The sequence below is a fragment of the Gadus macrocephalus genome, chromosome 14 (assembly GCF_031168955.1).
Source record: "Gadus macrocephalus chromosome 14, ASM3116895v1".
NCBI classification, from domain to species: Eukaryota; Metazoa; Chordata; class Actinopteri; order Gadiformes; family Gadidae; genus Gadus; species Gadus macrocephalus.
The window spans coordinates 2826952-2846055 of NC_082395.1; the positions used below are offsets into that span (position 1 = coordinate 2826952).

Here is a 19104-nt window from a genome sequence, read left to right on the forward strand (position 1 = left end):
TTCTTGGTCATAGGAGTTTGATAAATCATTGGCCTTGGATTCTGATTTTAAAGGGACCCACGAGCCGGTGGAGACGGTGGAGGGTGGGGGGCGCACTCCCGTAGGTTCGCGGTCACGCGCAAGCGGTGTGAGTGTGAGCTTGTGCGCGCCAGACTGACAAAGTTGATTGATAAGCGCGCGTCTCCGGGGATATATTGGGTACGCAGGTTTGGGTCACGTTCCCGAGCCTTTGCAGGTACGTTGTGTGTGCGTGTGTTTATGTGGGGATGTGATTGAACCCGTAAGTCCAGTGGTGTATATTGTTGCTCTCTGCTGTTCGGGTTTTGGAATCTAACGATGGAGAAAGTACGCCTTTCTCGTTCGTGCGGCTTGGATCATTTGTTGTATAGACCCCCCCCCCACGGGGGTCTTTCTGCACAGCTATGGACATTGTTAATGGCGTGTGTGTTGGAGTTGTTTACTAAACATCGAGTTACAATCGAGAACAAGTTGATGTGTGTGTTTCTGTTGCTTGATAGCGCTCTCGTGTAACTCCGTGTGTATGCGTGTGGTGTGTGTGTGTGTGTGTGTGTGTGTGTGTGTGTGTGTGTGTGTGTGTGTGTGTGTGTGTGTGTGTGTGTGTGTGTGTGTGTGTGTGTGTGTGTGTGTGTGTGTGAACACATTCACTCCGTGCACGTGGAGCGGGGCCTTAAATTGTAGCTTTAGAGTATCGATGCAGCTTTTAAGAATGGAGTGAAAATGGTTGAGTTAAAAATAGCCTTATAATCAAAAACCGTCGTTTTGTACGCGCATGGGCAGTGGGACAGCAGCGCTCCTCCGTGCGTCACAAGAGGCGCACGGATGAAGTTAAAAAAAACAAAAGCGGGGGGGCGAGGTTCCTCCGAGGCTACTCATTTGTTAAGATTTGTACGCAAGTTATCTTCTTCTCAGAGGAATCACGTGGTCAGCCAAGAATTGGGTGGCAACCTACATCCAGTGTAGCAGGCCAGGGTACGGGCCAGTGGCACTGCAATGCGTTATAACACCGCAACGTGCTGACTACTGCCTCTGGAAACCGATCAGGAACCCTGGAATAAACCATAGATCTCTAGAATAAAACACAGAACCATAAAGTAAACCCTAGAACCCTAGAATAAACCCTAGAACCCTAGAAAAAAACAATAGAACCCTAGAAAAAACCCGAGAATAAACCATATAGCACTCTAGAATACAACACAGAACCCTAGAATAAACCCTATAACCATAGAATAAACCCTAGAATAAACAATAGAACCCTAGAATAAACCCTAGATCCCTAGAATAAACCCTAGATCCCTAGAATAAACCCTAGATCCCTATAATAAAGGGGATCTAGTGTGCAACGCTGCTGTTACTCCGGACAGCATTGGAATAAAATGAAGGGTGCGTTTAGTTAAAAAACAAATCCCTTGCAAAAGGAATGTTCACACGTGTCCGTAGGGTGAGGAGGATGCGCGCCACCGACCCGAGGCCCCCAGGGGCCCTTCACTGTGCACGCTGCACGGGTCCCCTCGCGCAGCTTGTAAATCTCCGTCCGTTACAGATAAGTGGCTGAGCCGCTGTATTAGCCGGCCGCTTTGGGCTTTAATTACATCGTCAACAGAGAATAATTGTAATTGATTTCTGCTCCACTTCCATTGTCCGCTCCCCTCACAGCCCCCTCCCCCTCCAGTCCAATGTAGGCCTCGATAAAAGGTGCTTTAGCCGCATGGTCATACCGCACTCTATGACCAATGCATGCACAATTAGATTATTAGCGCCTGTTGTAGGCCTATTCATTTTCCAAAGGCATTCCTTCCTGCAAATAAAACATTGATCTTCCCGAACGTGTTCCGTTAATAATGCATAAAAAACAACAACTCTCGACCAGTCGTGTACGTGCTGACAAGACTTAGCCTATTTAAAAAATAAATGGTTCTGGTATTATTGTACGGCACCCTCAGTATCGAGCCGTATAGAGATTCCCGTCCACAGCCATCCCCGCATTATCCCGTGCATAATAATGAGCAGCAGTCCTTAATTACAGGAGACCGTGTAATTAATGGATCGCTGCCGCTGTCGCTCTCCTCTCGATCGAAGCCGATGAGATTCCCATCCGTCTGTGGGCGTCTCGAGAGCGGCCCCTGGCTGAAGGTCAGAGCGGGGCCCGACAGCGGCCTGTAGCGGTGAGGGCCAACATTTAGATAGAGTTCGAAGTCCTTTTAGACGCCGTTATTTTTCGCTTTACGTTTGATTTATAGAGATCTATTTATAGGCCTATATGTATATTTTATTAAGCTAAATTTTTTAATTGTATAGAGATTGTATCAGTCCTGTTTTACATCAGACCTAATAAACAGACCCAAATAAATCAATGAAGGCTTTTGTCACACAATTGTTTTAGTGAAATAGCCTAAGTGTTTGGCAGATATTTTTTTATCCTTTTAGAACTTAGAACACGCACCTCGATGTTATTTCACCTTTTAGGGGCAATCACATTTCCCAAAGAACAGCTTAAAGGAATTAAAGTAGGCAATTGGACAATAGCAATTATTTGGCCTTCAGCTGTATTTCAAATATTAATTTTAAATTATTTTAAATGTAACTATCTACTTGACATTGTTTTAACCAAAACGCTCCGTTTAAAAGCAGGCCTGGGAAATAGGCTTTGTTTTCGCTTAGCTGAGTCCACGTTCAGTAAAGCACGAACTCTGCATCAATACGGGGAAGGGGGCGTGTCACTTGCTTCTGCTTCATATAAATTTTGACCAAGCATTTCGCAGGACGCGGGGAGCCGTTATGGCAATAATCAGCGAACACGAACTCTGCCAGCACCAGGACTGAACTAAATCGGGTCTTTAAAAGCCTCAAGTCAACAACGTAGACTGGGCGTTGTAGAATTTGTTGCTAATATTCCCCTCTGGAAGCTTTCTCTTTTGTAAAATATCTACTGTTACGACATAAGTAGGCCTACAAGACGTAACTCCACCCCTTTTTGTTTTTGGCTTCCGGTCCAGGCTTTGTGCCACCTGGGAATAAAAACTGATCAGCTGGATCTGAGATTAACAACGTTGACAGACAGAGACTCTGAATCACGTCTCAACCTTAGGTATTTCATTTAGTGTGATAAGTGAAAGCAAAATGGGTCGTTATTGTGCTTTTTTGTGCTTGACTGAAACAATAAAAAGCAAAAACGGCTGAATCCTTATGTTCTGCTACGAGCGCTAAATGCAAAAAAAATCCATGTTCACCTACTTAACTGTTTCATTTTTGTCTTAACGATGACAATGAATTTAATATTTTATAATTTTTTATAGATTTTTTACATTTTTGGCAAAATAACTTTCAATGAAAACAATACTCTAAGTGTAAACGTTTCATCTAAAGTAATCCGTAATTAGAAAAACAATCCGTACCAAATATCTTTCTTCTGGACGGCCAAGAATAGGATCCATCGTGTCCTTATCCGATGAGTACAATCAATCAACAATGTGAAGCGCTGGTAAGAACTCATTAATGAATAGCCATAACATCCTCTGTAGAACATCCATTACACACTGACACGATTCTGCATTATAAATCTTTATTAAAAAGAACAAATCGCCTTTGATCCCTGTGATCAAACGTCCCTCCAGTCGTCTGAAATCACGCTCACTCATCTGAAATCACGCTTGTGTGTTTGCGTGCTTGTGTGTTTGCGTGTGTGTGCATGTGCACGAGTGTGTGTGTGTGTGTGTGTGTGGTCCATGCTAATACTTTGAGTACACACCATCTCTGGAAGAACACATAGAATGCCATCTCCACCTGTGTTTCAGTCCTACGGGTTAAAGGTGGAGTATTCAGAGTCATCCTCTCAGACCCCATGCAGTCAGCTCCCACGCTCACTGCAGCATGTAGGTCTGCTTCCTGTCTCGGAGAATCAGCGTGACCAGCAGCGACCGGGGGTCCTTCTTGTTCTTGATGACTTTGATCGTTCCCTGAAGCTCCTCCCCTAGAGAGAGAGAGGTGAGGAACAGGATTGAGTCCTAAAACACAGCCTCGTCCAGCAGTGTATAATTCATTAAGCTGTAGAATACGTAGGATCACACATCACCTGAGGATGTGTGATTCCCGCTAGCTGATAATATGATTTTGCGCACTATCTCATGTGATAAATGGACTACATTTATGTAGCACTTTTCTAACAGTGGCCAATCAAAGCGCTTTACAATATTGCCCAACATTCACACACACGCTGTGTCACCCATGCAAGGCGACAGCCAGCTCGTCAGGAGCAGTCAGGGTGAGGTGTCTAAGCTCCCGTTACCGGTCAATCCACTCTGTCTCCTGAGCCACACGCTGCCCTCTCCTTAAGACCACGTTAACCTAAGTTGATCTAGGACAGTGGTTCTCAACGGGTCTCACTTCAGGATCCACGTGTGTGAAACACATGAGTCATTAAGTCACGACCCAAAGAAAAAAAGAATATTTGCTAATGTTGCAGTAATCAGCATTGCCTTCATGTACTGCTGAACATTGAGTGAATAAAACACTGGTACAATTCGGGTTGAATTTAATGAAAGAGCAAGCCACTGAAAAATCATTGAATCATGAGTTATTCATGCACTTCATTCTAAAGATTGCGGTTTGGCATAAGCTCTGCGACCCAGTCAAAAAGACCCAAGTATAGTTTGCGACCCACCAGTGATGAATCACCGATCCAGGAGACTGTATGAGGACAAAGATCCTAAGACATGATAAGATAAAACTATAAATCTTTCGGTGTTTACAGCCGCAAAAAGATAAGCGAAAACAAAGATGCCAAAAATACAATACAAGCTAAAAACCTAAATTAAGGGCCACATTTTGTGTGGTACTGTACGATTGCATTGGAGAGAACGCCCATCCAGATGTCTCAAAGAGCGCGGTGCCTGTACGTGATCACACGGTACGCTGGCGAAACAGAGGCCAGGAGGAGAGGGTGGTGATAATCACTTTGATTAACTTCACGTTTGACTGCTGGGGGTAAATGAATGTTTACCCAATCAGCAAACAAGTTCTCTCTCTCTCTCTCTCCCTCCCTCCCTCTCCCTCTCCCCCTCTCTCTCTCTCACATATATAGCCGGAGGTGAGGGGAGGACGGGGAGGGAAAATCGCTGACTGCGGCATTTTCTCCAGCGAGGCGTCTTGTTGTCACGTCTCCGCCGTTGCCATGCCGACGCGGCGGCGGGTGCACCGGGCTGCTGGCGCCGCGCTCTGGGCCTGTCACTTCATTACAGACGAGCCGACAGCAGAACCGATGAATTGTGTTGGACGCCCGCCCCGTGTGTGTGCTGCACATGTGTGCGGTGTGTGTGGGGTGTGCGTCTGTCATGATCAGCGATTTGTAATAGATCAGCAAATACCTCAACATCTCTGTGACATATTTGCGACACAACACATTATAGATTTGGTTGTTCTATTAGGGCTAAAGGTGGATGTTATGCTCTCAATTGTACAACACAAACCGAGCTTGTACTGATTATTATTAATAACCCATTGCCATTGGCACCTTACAAATTAGTGATCAGGGCAAAAGTGCCTTTGTTTAAATGGCTAGACACTATGAGGCTTACTAACATGCTGATAGAATTGTAGAATATTGTCTGCTTCAATTGCAGTACAATACATGATTTCTGATTAAATTATGAGGAGAATTGCTTTCTGTCAGAAACACACAATGGAAGGAGCCATACAAGTTTTTAACTTATGAATCCGTCTGTATTTCACTGCATCGGTCACAAATAGAGTATCCGCTCTGCTCTGGTGCAGCAGTATCATGACAGGAACGAGAGAGCATATACAAAGAGACATTGAAACAGCGCGAGTGTGATGACAGCCAGGTGTCGCATGGCCCAGGGGGAACTGAGGAGTTTGTCCAAACTTATTCTGCACTCCACCACTCACTTAAGACGCAGCACTCTGTGTGAGGGACAGACGGGCTGAGACAGGCCGCGTCAAATCTGGGCGTAGAAAGAGAGGCAAGCTGGGGGAAAAGGGCGACCATTTTGTAGAGATGTTCCGATACCATTTTTTCCTTCCCGATACCGATTCCTGAACTTGAGCATCGGCCGATATCAAGTAGATACCGATACAGCATCTAGCATTGTTACTACTAACAGCATTGTCCTTATTGAAGGGTTCTCTTAAGGTGACATCAATGTATCGTCGGATCACTTACTATAGACAATTTTTTGTAGACAGCAATACCTCATGTCGATACCCGTCGATAGCCGATATCGGAGGAATTTCCGATACTGGTATCGGTATCGGAACAACTACCATTTTGCACAAGTTACAGCGAAAGGTAGGCACTATGGAGAAATTAAAGTGAGGCTGTTGTGGCCTCTAATTTAGGAGGGAACTAGAGCTGCAAAAGGTTTCAAAGCCCTTGTGACTTCATTCATCGTAGACCTTTGCTTATAAAGAAAAAAAAAACATTTCTTGGATCAACGAATACAATGACAAAACCAAACTAATTGCCAACTTTCCAGTGGAGAGGGTTGACACGCGACACATGACAAGACTTCTTCTGGATCCAGTCCCCGTAGAGGAGGACCTCTGAATAAACGGGGTGTTCCAGCTATAGGGTCAGCCGAGTGTGGAGATGGAGGCGTGAGTGGAGGCGGTCTGTGGCTGGGATGTGGTACCAGCGTGTGGCGGTGTTATTAACCGAGCTGGGTCCCAAGCAAGCCCCACCCCCCCATCTCTGCTGCTGCTCGCTTGCTTCCCCATGAAATTACAGTCGTTACAAACCCTTCCCGTTTCACAGTAATTGAAACCGTTATTTTTTTTTACCTTAAGCCGTAAGGCTATTTTCCCACTGCGCAATAGTGAGACTAAAAACCTAAATCCCTGACCTGAATAATGAAAAGGCAATGTCACTAGAAAGGACAAAATGCTAACCCATGTGGTAGATGTAGTTTGACTGTTTAATCACGCATACTACGTGACGATCCTGGAATACAACCTTAGGCTCAGGTTGTCCAGTTCTACCCCCCCCCTCCCCCAACAGTACCAATCTACTGCTCTAGCAGCCGTAGGAAGCAATCCCAGAAAGATGTGTTCCCCTTTCAACTTCCTTTATGTGAACACCCCGTCACATGGCCCGTACCACACCTCCGACCCACTCTGACTCCTGCTATACCCCCGCCCACTGCAGCCCTCGGAGGGAGGGGGGAGGGTGTGATGGGGAGGCTGGGGGGAGGAGTGGGAGGCCTGTTTTATAGGGCTGTACGTATGGGCACCTGCCTGCAGACACAGGCTGAACTCCCAGCCTGCGCAGCCAGCCGGCAGCACCCATCACCGTGAACAGCTAGAGGACCTTCAGCGTTCCCGAGTGGGAGGGGGGCAGGGTGGGGAAGGAGGAAGCGGGGCCCCGAAGGTTTTTCGGTGCTCGGTTTCTGAAACGAAATCTGAAACTACGGTTGAACTTATTTATTGCTCTTAACCTGACATTAATCAGCACAATGTACTCACATTGACATCGGTTGAAGGTGTAGTTAGTTATAATTAGTTAGTATAGTTAGTTTGATAGTTTTAGTACCGAAGTAGTACCGTTAAAATACGGGATCGATAAGAGTAGTAGTACCATTAAAGCACCGGATCTATATGCAGTATCGATAAGAGAAGTAGGACTGTTAAAGTACCGTTTCGATAAGCGGTATCGATAAGAGAAGTAGTATTGTTAGAGTACCGTATCGATAAGCAGTGTCGATAAGAGTAGTAGTACTGTTGAAACCTTAACGATACCTGTCTGTGTGCAGGACTAGGGAAGGGGAAGGGGCGACAAAAGAAACGGGCGAAACGTTGAGCCGACCAATAGAACGGCTGTGAAAGATGCGTGCCCCTTTATGTCAGCGCCCAGTGGTGGACGACACACCGACCGGGTCACCCCTCTTCACCTAAATACACGTTGATTGAAAAGGATGAGGAAAGAAGAGGGGCCGATTCCCGAACACAGCCGAGCGTGACAAATGACACCGCGTTTCATTTATTACGCTGCCAAGCAGGAGTATTTGCACACACGTTTGGTTCCGGCCCGCTGGGTCCTCCCTCTTTTCTTCCGCTCGCATCTCAGAGAGAATCTCAGGCTGCAAAGTTAATTACGGCACTCGCACACACAGCGCATCAAATGGGCTTCTGCCGCGGCCGGTGACAAATCAGTGGAGACAGAGCACTGTGCTGAAACAAACGCAGAGGCCGCAGCGGAAGCGGAAGCTTTAGTCCCTTTAGTCCGGTTTAGGGGAGCAGAGAAAGGCCACTGCAAACACAAGGAGGAGACTGGACGAGAATAGACATGACAATAGCCTCCTTGAAGGTGACCGAGGGAAACTTTTCATCTCCCTCCCGCGTCGATGCTCAGGGAAATGTTGCTGGTGAACGTAGGGAAGTGTGTGTGTTGCAGGGGGGAAGGCGACACATACACACACACACACACACACACACACACACACACACGGCAAGGCGTGCGTGCGTGTGTGTGTTAGAGAGAGTGAGAATGCTTATGAGGATCATAAGCATCGGTGACCCCCTCCGGTCACCGGTCTTGATTGGATTGTGTTTCGTTGGACCTGAAAGGACTGCAGCAATTGAGGAGCATAAACTCTATTAGTGTGTGCATGCATGTCATGGTTAGCATGTTGTAGTCAGGGAGTGCACCGTCTATTCAAATACACGGATGTTGCACTCAGTTCTAAGATGAAATCCTATGCAGTGAACATGCATTTATTTTTGGTGCAGGAATCTGCACCATTGAGAGAACTGCAGACTTCCCTTAATGGTTGGGGTAGGGGAGGGGTGTGTGGCTGTGAGCAGATCCAGTACTAGTAAGCGGTGACTGTGACCATAGGTTCTTTTCCGTGCTATTGGCTAAATGTAAGTGTTACCGAGGAGAAGGAAACAAAGATCCAAACCCAGAAACCACTCGGCTCAAACGCAATCCATTTGTTAGCGCCGAAAAAAGGCACGTGTGTGACCATGCGTGTTGCGCTTAAGGAGGCGCACGCATCAATCTGCTCATGTGCCTATAAAGAAACACATTCAAGCACACAGAAATCGAACACAAGAACGGCGGCATCAAAGGCGCACGGTTGCACACACTCACACTAACGCACAAGAGCACACGACTGCACACACGCACCTGAAACAGAAAAGACCTGGCACCTCTTTGATTCTCACAAAGACACCATTCCTCCCGCACTACACTACACTACACTCTGCGACTCACACGTATAATCACACAAACACACGCAGTGGTCTCTGGTAAACTAGTGCCGCGCGACAGCCAGCAGCTGCCAGGCCTTCTGTGCCCGATCGCTGAGCGGAATCCGTCTCCGTTTCCAACCCAGCGGTCGTTTCCACGCTGCTGTGCTCGGAGGTAGCGAGCCGCGGCGCCCAGTGTAGCACTTCAGAGCCGCGCCCGAGTGCCTTATCGGGGCGTCCCGGTGTAAACGCCGTGGCCGGCCGTTGACGTATCTTATCTCGCCGCGAGGGGGTGTAGCGTCCGACCTCCCCCCCCCCCCTCCTCCCCCCCCACCACCCCCCTCCTCCCTCACCACCCCCCTCCGTCTAACATAGTCTCTCTCTCTCTCTCCCTCCCCCTCTCACCGTGGGGATCATTTATTACACTTGGCTATATCTGATCTCTCGCCAACGAGTGGACGTCCAGATTCCATCCCACTCCCCCCGCCTCCCCCCACCACCGTCCCCCTTCCCATCCATTCCCACATCGGACGACAGATTCCTGAAAGCCATTACGATAGCGTGGACACAAAACTGTCCTCTTTCCCTGCAACGCACCTCTTCAGTAACATCACGCAGCAACCGTTGATGTACATGGGGAGATGTCATTGTACAGATAACTTATAGAGTACCTTGGTGCTTAGTGTACAGCAAATACATGTCCGCACACATCTACCGTACGAGACTAACGTGTGTTTGAGAGTTATGATGCGCTGTGTTCTTTGGTCATATTTTCATACTGTAGAATGGCACTGAATCCGTACTTTGTTACAGTACTGTAGAACGAGTCTGATACGTAAACGTACGTTGGGATGGGAATGATACGTTGTACAGTATCATACTGTAGAATGACACTGAATCCGTACCTTCTACAGTACTGTAGAACGACACTGATACGTAAACGTACGTTGGGATGGGAATGATACGTTGTACAGTATCATACTGTAGAATGACACTGAATCCGTACTTTCTACAGTACTGTAGAACGACACTGATACGTAAACGTACGCTGGGATGGGAATGATACATTCTACAGTATCATACTGTAGAATGACACTGATCCCGTAGACATGCGTTGCTGTGTTCTTCAAGCATCGAAGCCCGGCTGTAGTCGTACATGTTCTGTACGGGTTATCAGATTAAGTTTTACATGCTTGTCTCTCCGATGGCCGCCTGCGATTGGTTGTGATCCTCGTCCGTCTCCCGGCGCCTGACAGATAACGGCTGTCAGCCGCTGACGGCGTCGCCCGGCCGCCGACAGATTGTCTCGCCGCACCGCGCCCAGCGAGGATGCATCGCTCGCCGTTTCCGACACGGACGGGGGGGGGGGCGACCGAAAGACGGATGGAACGGACGGACGGGGTGACGGGGGAACCCGGGGAACGATCAAATCCCCCGGGAAGATGGACATGTGTGTGTGTGGGGAACAGCGGGGTCCGTCGGTGGGTCTGACACAGAGGTTTCAGAGTGCTGCGGAGAGCGGGCGGTGCAGGTTCAGCACCTGCAGGTGACGGTGGAGACCTATAGCCTTGCACAGTCGACGTCGGCAGATGTAGTTGGGCGGTCCAGGCAGGGCTTTCTGGACTTAGGGACATTTTGGCCGTAATGAGGCTTTGGACACACAGTTGGCGGACTCTGCTGGTGGCCCTTCCAGGTTTCAGAGGTTCAGCAATTATAATGGTGCCAATATCACCGTACTGCCAATCATACATGAGAAGGGGACTCATTGAGCACTTCCAGAATGAAAACACGCTTGGGGAGGTTGCTCATTGGCTCTTTCAGAATGCTAATAGGCTCTTTCCTGCTTTCAAAGTGCTTTAAACGACATTACATATTTAATTAAATTTGGCATATTGATAAGGCCAGTTGTTTAAGGCTTGTTAAAGTATAGCAGCACATACGATTGTCTGTCGAATTTTTTTTTTTTTTTATCCCCAATATTGCCAGAAGCCACATGAACAAGGGAACACATTAGGCATGTATATGACAATTCACTCATTTTGTTTTTTTATATTCAAATTGTATGATAAAACATTAACATATGGTTAACATAACATCGGCTCCATGCCAAACGAGCATTGTCCGCAAGCGGGTCTTTAAGCATGAGAACTGTGATATTGTCAGTAATGACCCCTCGTACGCAACCAATCACTGGATGAACCGCCATCGGCCATTTTTGGTTCACACACGGTAACTGTTAGTTCAGCTGAAGCGGTCGGTGTGGTCTGTGGTTTGACGGGGTTCAGTTCAAGAGGTCTGTGGCGGGGTTCAGTTCAAGAGGTCTGTGGTGGGGTTCAGTTCAAGAGGTCTGTGGTGGGGTTCAGTTCAAGAGGTCTGTGGTGGGGTTCAGTTCAAGAGACTGTGGTGTGGTGGGGTTCAGTTCAAGAGGTCTGTGGTGGGGTTCAGTTCAAGAGGTCTGTGGTGGGGTTCAGTTCAAGAGGTCTGTGGTGGGGTTCAGTTCAAGAGGTCTGTGGTGGGGTTCAGTTCAAGAGGTCTGTGGTGGGGTTCAGTTCAAGAGGTCTGTGGTGGGGTTCAGTTCAAGAGGTCTGTGGTGGGGTTCAGTTCAAGGGGTCTGTGGTGGGGTTCAGTTCAAGAGACTGTGGTGTGGTGGGGTTCAGTTCAAGAGGTCTGTGGTGGGGTTCAGTTCAAGGGGTCTGTGGTGGGGTTCAGTTCAAGAGACTGTGGTGTGGTGGGGTTCAGTTCAAGAGGTCTGTGGTGGGGTTCAGTTCAAGAGGTCTGTGTGGTGATGGGGTTCAGTTCAAGAGGTCTGTGGCGGGGTTCAGTTCAAGAGACTGTGGTGTGGTGGGGTTCAGTTCAAGAGACTGTGGTGTGGTGGGGTTCAGTTCAAGAGGTCTGTGTGGTGATGGGGTTCAGTTCAAGAGGTCTGTGTGGTGATGGGGTTCAGTTCAAGAGGTCTGTGTGGTGATGGGGTTCAGTTCAAGAGGTCTGTGTGGTGATGGGGTTCAGTTCAAGAGGTCTGTGTGGTGATGGGGTTCAGTTCAAGGGGTCTGTGGTGGGGTTCAGTTCAAGGGGTCTGTGATGGGGTTCAGTTCAAGAGGTCTGTGTGGTGATGGGGTTCAGTTCAAGAGGTCTGTGTGGTGATGGGGTTCAGTTCAAGGGGTCTGTGGTGGGGTTCAGTTCAAGGGGTCTGTGATGGGGTTCAGTTCAAGAGGTCGGTGTGGTGATGGGGTTCAGTTCAAGAGGTCTGTGTGGTGATGGGGTTCAGTTCAAGAGACTGTGGTGTGGTGGGGTTCAGTTCAAGAGGTCTGTGTGGTGATGGGGTTCAGTTCAAGAGGTCTGTGTGGTGATGGGGTTCAGTTCAAGAGGTCTGTGTGGTGATGGGGTTCAGTTCAAGAGGTCTGTGTGGTGATGGGGTTCAGTTCAAGAGGTCTGTGTGGTGATGGGGTTCAGTTCAAGAGGTCTGTGTGGTGATGGGGTTCAGTTCAAGGGGTCTGTGTGGTGATGGGGTTCAGTTCAAGGGGTCTGTGTGGTGATGGGGTTCAGTTCAAGAGGTCGGTGTGGTGATGGGGTTCAGTTCAAGAGGTCGGTGTGGTGATGGGGTTCAGTTCAAGAGGTCGGTGTGGTGATGGGGTTCAGTTCAAGAGGTCTGTGTGGTGATGGGGTTCAGTTCAAGAGGTCTGTGTGGTGGGGATACTGACCGGCCTGGACAGGAAGTGGGCTCTCTAGCAGGAAGAGCGTCTGCTTCCAGTGGGTCTTTGTGTCCTTTGGACCAGTGGAGAAGGACACCTGAACACAAACACAACACCTTTACCACAGGGCCGCCCACACTAGGCTGCTTAAGCATCTCTGAGGGGATTCTGGGAAGCTGAGCGTTACGTGAAGGATTTAGCTGGGATTGTTATTGTTTTGAGTATTCTTCATAACATCTACGTTCACGATCATGAGATAACAATGTTAGGGGACATCTACTCTGGTGTATCTCAGAGTATGACCTAAACATACTCGGGTAGTGATGATTGCGATTGGATTTCCGCTAACTATTATTCTCTAATGCATTGTTAAATGAAACGAGAATCACTGGTTTTGAATCTATGTAGAATATCGGTTGTGGTCGCAGCGATGCTCAGTCCGTATTTATATAAACCTGGTCAGAGCATGAGACTAGTCCTCACTAGCTTGCAGTCTGGTCCCAGTGCTTTCCAAATGTGTAGAAGCACAGGACCATCTAAACACCGGAAGGCTCTCTCTCCTAATGTCGTATCACTCCTAAGTCGACGTGTCATTAGCCAGTGGAGGGAGCTCCACAGTGCATCCCCAGCCTTATTTATTATCCACATTAACAGAAGGCTGCTGCGTTGCGTCGCATCCTGCTATGAGTTGATCTCCGGCCGCGATAGGGAAAAAAAATCGTTCCCAATAAAGCCCGCGGCTGTAACGTGCGTCTCTCCCCGTCCGGCGCGGTCTCGTTCCGACTGGCCGGCTCCCGGGAAGGTAAGTGCTGACATCAGCAGCCCGGGCGTCAGGCTCTGACGACCGGCTGGAGTCTAACGCCTCCGGGGGTGGGGGTGGGGGGTGGGGGGGGGGTCCACGTGGGCATGGGAACATAATTGAGTTTCTGTTAAATGGCTCGGCTGGGTTCTCTCTCACCTTGTTTCCACAGCCTTTGTCGAAGAAAATGTCAAAGTAGCCCACGATCGCCTGTGAATGAAATATGAGGTGGGAGTTAGGATGTGACAACAAAAAACACAGCAGATTTGTTTGACTGTACCGCGCCGTAACATGCAGAGTGGGGGGGGGGGAAACGGGGGCAAAGTCATTATCTGAGGGTTAAGTGTTTAGGAGGATGATCACTTTCTGGATGAATAACATTAAAAAACAGAGCAGACATGGATTAAGATATGAATATAAATTAGGGTAAACACGGAATATATCTGAAATAACTGTTTGACCTTTTGCCTTCCTTGCATACAATCTCATGTGTGTGTACACACTTCCTTACATACGATCATGTTATGTTTCCTGTGTGTGTGTGTGTCTCTGTGTGTGTGTGTGTGTGTGTGTGTGTGTGTGTGTGTGTGTGTGTGTGTGTGTGTGTGTGTGTGTGTGTGTGTGTGTGTGTGTGTGTGTGTGTGTGTGTGTGTGTGTGTGTGTGTGTGTGCATGTAGATGTATATCGGTCACTTGATTGCCTATTTAATTTGCACGTCTGTGCGCAACCCCCACTCCTACAGCAACAAAGCTATGAAAGTGTAACCAAACCCATTCTTGCACAAAACCCACACCCATACTCTCTGTTTCCTCCGACAGCCTGGCTCTACAAAGGGACTGAGTCGGCACCTGGTCCCAGGTGCGAGCCCTGTCCCTGCGTCTCACCACCAGTCATCAGACACATGAAGAAAAAAACTAATTATAGCCACGCCACTGTCAACACAGAGGGCCGTTTCTGCTGACAGGCGGAACTGCCGGGGTAGAGTAAATTAGCTAAGGGGGCACTTTTTGGCGATGGGACTATACATTACGCAGTAAGGGAGAGTGCCATCAGAAGGAGGAAACACACATCGGTGAGCCTTTGTGAGTTTCAGCAGCAGCCTTTGATTTGCATTTCTCCGCTGCTGGGAAACACAATCAAACCCTGCTTTTTTGAGTCAGTGCCGAAGAGGATATGCAGGTAAAATGACGTCCACCGCGGAGGAAGTGGTTCGGGAGTGTTTAGCGATAGTTTCCTGTTTGTTTACTAACCTGATGTCACGTTGCTTAACCTCTGCTGTTTCAGTCTTGTTCCCGTATTACTGCACTAACCCACTGACGTGTCAATACCTGCCTTGTGAGTTGTGGATTAGCAGGTAAGCCTGTCTATTCCAATGATCTGTTTAACTGTGTCAGGAGCACCGGGCTCGTCACAATGCCAGAGAACGTAAAGCGTAAAGGGGCGATCGTAAGCTTTTATACCCGTGTAGGTTAACAGGGAGATGCAACAAAGGAACAGAAAGGCAGTGGACGCGGCCATGTTGTGGGGGAGGCCTTCAATCAGACCAGCCCCCACAAGCCCCCACAAAACCTGAGCTGCAGGTGTTTCTACTCAAGAATCAAAAAAGATTTTGATGTATTTTAACATAAATAATATGCATAAATCAAACAAACCGCGGCAGTAGCTCAGGAGGTAGAGCTGGGTTGGCTGGTAACCTGAAGGTTGTTGGTTCGATCCCCGGCTCCTCCTAGCTGAGTGTCGAGGTGTCCTTGAGCAAGGCACCTAACCCTAACTGCTGCCGACGAGCTGGCTGTCGCCTTGCATGGTCGACTCCGCCGTCGGAGTGTGAATGTGTGCATGAACGGGTGAATGTGAGGCAGTATTGTAAAGCGCTTTGGGTGGCCAATGGTTAGAAAAAGCGCTATATAAATGCAGTCCATTTCCATTTACGTCCACAATATGTACTCTTTGCCATGATTCAGACGATCCAGCAAAAAAAAAAAAAAAAAATCACATCATCAATGCGTTGATTTTTCGACCGACTTGGAACTTCTCCAGCAGGGACACGCATGAACACAACCGGGTCCACACACCTGAACCAACTGCCAGGGGGCAGGGCCGGAGAGCTGGCCGGCGGTCGGCCGTTGTCAGATTTGTGAGCTAAAGGAAGGCAGCCCCAAGGCCTGTTTTGCTTTCACTCCTCCCTCACCCCGACCGTAGGAGAGGGAGGCACACTCTATCAATCTCAGGAGCGCACTTGTAGTGGCAATGATGCAGAACTAATAGCTTTTAATCCTGACGCCGCTGACAACATGGAGGCCGGCTCTGCCAGACAAAGAAGAGCTGAATCAATGCAGGGAGGGAGGGAGGGAGGGGGGGGGAGAGGGGAGAGAGGGAGGGAGGGAGAGAGGCGAGGGAGGGAGGGAATGTGGGAGAGGGAGTTATTCGACAAAGAGAGAGGAGAGTGGAAGAGAATGAGTGATAGAGAGAGAAGAGAAAATGGGAGGGAGAGAGAGCGAGAGGGAGAGGAAAGGTGAACACGAGCGAAATGGGAGGGGAGAGAGACGGAGAGAATAGGGGAAAGAAGAGTGAGTGAGTGGTCCGAGAGTGAAGGGAGAGAGGAAGATGGAATTAGTGAAAGAAGAGAGAGTTAGTGGACAGAGAGAAGGGAGAGAGATGAATAGAGGTGATGAAGAGAGAACAGAGAGCGAGAGATAGGAGAAAAGGGGGACGAGAAAGAGGAGGCTGTGTCTGTAATATGTATGAAGAGCTCTGGTGATGAAAGAGCTGGGAAAGTTTGCATGTATTTTGCGTTGTCTTGGGTTCAATTCAGACTTCATTATTGTAAATCTTTCGTTCTACATTTGCAATAAAATAATGAAACATAATCTTCCAGAGTTTTCCATTCTTAATGGATCGACTAATCAACCATTGTTCAAGTCCTGTTCTGATATTTGTGTTACAGTAGAACATTTTATCTATTAAATAATATTCTAACAAGACATCTCCAGAATAGAGGCCTATCTAGGCATGGCTTGCGCTTGTGGACCTGGTCCTATTAATTATGAATTTGTATCAGCACCTCATTTGGTCACATAAAGCTGTATCTTTAAAACGTGGGTGTCATGAAACTATTCCAGAAGAACTTGTACATTTCATAAACGTCGCCAATGGGGAGATTCTACCCATTAGAAATAGGCCACTTAGTCTGTGATTTAATCATACTCATTTCATATCAACTAATTTATTTAAGCAAATATATAATATATGCGAGCCAGGAGTCATTAAACACTACAAAATGTACAATGTGCCTAAAAACCACCATTCAGAGAGAAATACAGAGGATTCACACACACACACACACACACACACACACACACACACACACACACACACACACACACACACACACACACACACACACACACACACACACACACACACACACACAAAGTTTGAAAATGACGGGTCCATCATTGATCTGGTGTTTAACAGACTCCTAACAAACCAGCGCTCAAATCAGCGTTCATTGACTCAGACATGCGGGGGGGACGGGGGGGGTGGTTGAGGGGGGGCTAGCTCAGAGCTAAACTGCCAGCAAACGCACCCAAAGTGGAGAAAGGACCATGTCATCCCAATGCAATTATGGCTTCTAATGAACGCTAAAGGACGCTCTGTGCAGAGGTAATTAGGAAATTAGCCGTAATTACTTGCTAGGCAGCGCAGATCTGACCCCCCCCCCCCCCCCCTCACACTCCTGCAAGCCGGAAACCGGGGATCATCCTTGTGTTGCCACGACGATGACAAGGCCTCATAAGCAAGATTGATTGTCACCTCTGTGTTAGGCAACTTTCCCACCGGACGACTCTCCGGCACACAAACAAACAAACAAACAAACAAACAAACGAAGATGATACTGAAGTTTGGTACAACCTTCAAATTCTAAAGGGTGTAATTGCAATGAAATGAAAAATATGAAACTATGATCTGTATATTAAATGCATTCACACTATACTTATACGTGGGTGGTGCATGTGTCTTAGTAACTGTGTATCCAGGTGAGGGGCCGTTGCCGATTCAGGGAGTTAAAACAATAAAAACGTGTCAAATCGTAACATAAATAAAATGCAAACATAGTTTGAGTATAAATATAGTCGAGTCAAGAATACGATGATCCACCTCACGGTCTTGAGGAAAGGTCACAGAGTGTAACCAGTGAGCTTCAAATTAAGAGCGCATCACGCACTCCCACCGGGTAGGAGTGGGACCAGGAGGGGGGGACAGAGGACCTGAAGGAGGCCAGGTCGAGGCCAGGACGAGGCACGGACAGTGGGGAGAGGAGGCCGAGGGTAAAAGTGTGTGTGTGTGTGTCTGTGTCTGTCTGTCTGTGTGCGTGTGTGTGTGTGTTTGGTGGTGGAGCCGGGGCAGGGGTAAACTCCCAACACGGGAACATGCGCGCCTGCACACCCTATCATAATAAATAAATGGGTCAAATGAGCGCTTTTTATTCTCATTAGCAGCTAGCCCTGGGCGCGGGCTCTGTCCGCGGTAACTGATGGAGGTGGGCGCTGCAGTGGTCCACGGAGGAGTCTCCAGCACCTCTCCCTCCCTCCCTCTCTCTCCCCCACCCTCTCTCTCTCCCTCCCCCTCCCTCCCTCTCTCCCCCACCCTCTCTCTCTCGCTGCCCTTCTCTCTCTTTCTCTCTCTCTCCCTCTCCCTCTCTCTCTCTCTCTCTCTCCCTCCCACCCTCTCTCTCTCTCTCTCTCCCTCTCTTTCCCCCCCTCTCTCTCTCCCTCTCTCCCCCTCACTCCCTCCCCCGGGGGATGGGGGTGAGGGAGGGGCGGAGGGATTAATAATTATCATCATGGATAACACCAACAGGGAGCAATTCATCATCCCTCCCCTCCTGGCCGGCCCGCGTGTCACCGCACCGCGTGGCTCGACAGATACTATTATATGGCGATAGGGGGGGGGGAGACAGTGAGAGGGGGGGAAGGACGGGGGAGGAGAGGGGGTCCTAATGCACTTTTGATGGGGTTTATCCAGGCGTGGAGGCTTTGAGCATGACCACCTCGCAGGCAGGGGTTTGGTGGGAATTGGCTCCCAGTCGCACAACCAACACCACAGCTGCAACCGACACCACCTCCACCCCCACCTCCACCACCACCCCCACCACCACCTCCACCACCACCCCCACCACCACCCCCACCACCACCTCCACCCCCACCTCCACCACCACCCCCACCACCACCCCCACCTCCACCACCACCCCCACCACCACCCCCACCACCACCCCCACCACCACCTCCACCACCACCTCCACCACCACCTCCACCACCACCCCCACCACCACCCCCACCACTACCTCCACCACTACCTCCACCCCCACCACTGCTGCTGCTGCTGCTGCTGTAGCTG

At 48.8% G+C, this 19104-nt stretch overlaps 1 long non-coding RNA gene across 1 annotated transcript; it reads right to left on the bottom strand.

The window, feature by feature from the left end:
* Positions 1-3563: 3563 nt before the first annotated feature.
* Positions 3564-14021, bottom strand: LOC132472086 (uncharacterized). Its single transcript, XR_009528978.1, has 3 exons — positions 13867-14021; positions 12918-13005; positions 3564-3988 (listed from the first exon to the last, which is right to left on the bottom strand). It is a non-coding gene; the product is annotated as an uncharacterized LOC132472086 (long non-coding RNA).
* Positions 14022-19104: the final 5083 nt, after the last annotated feature.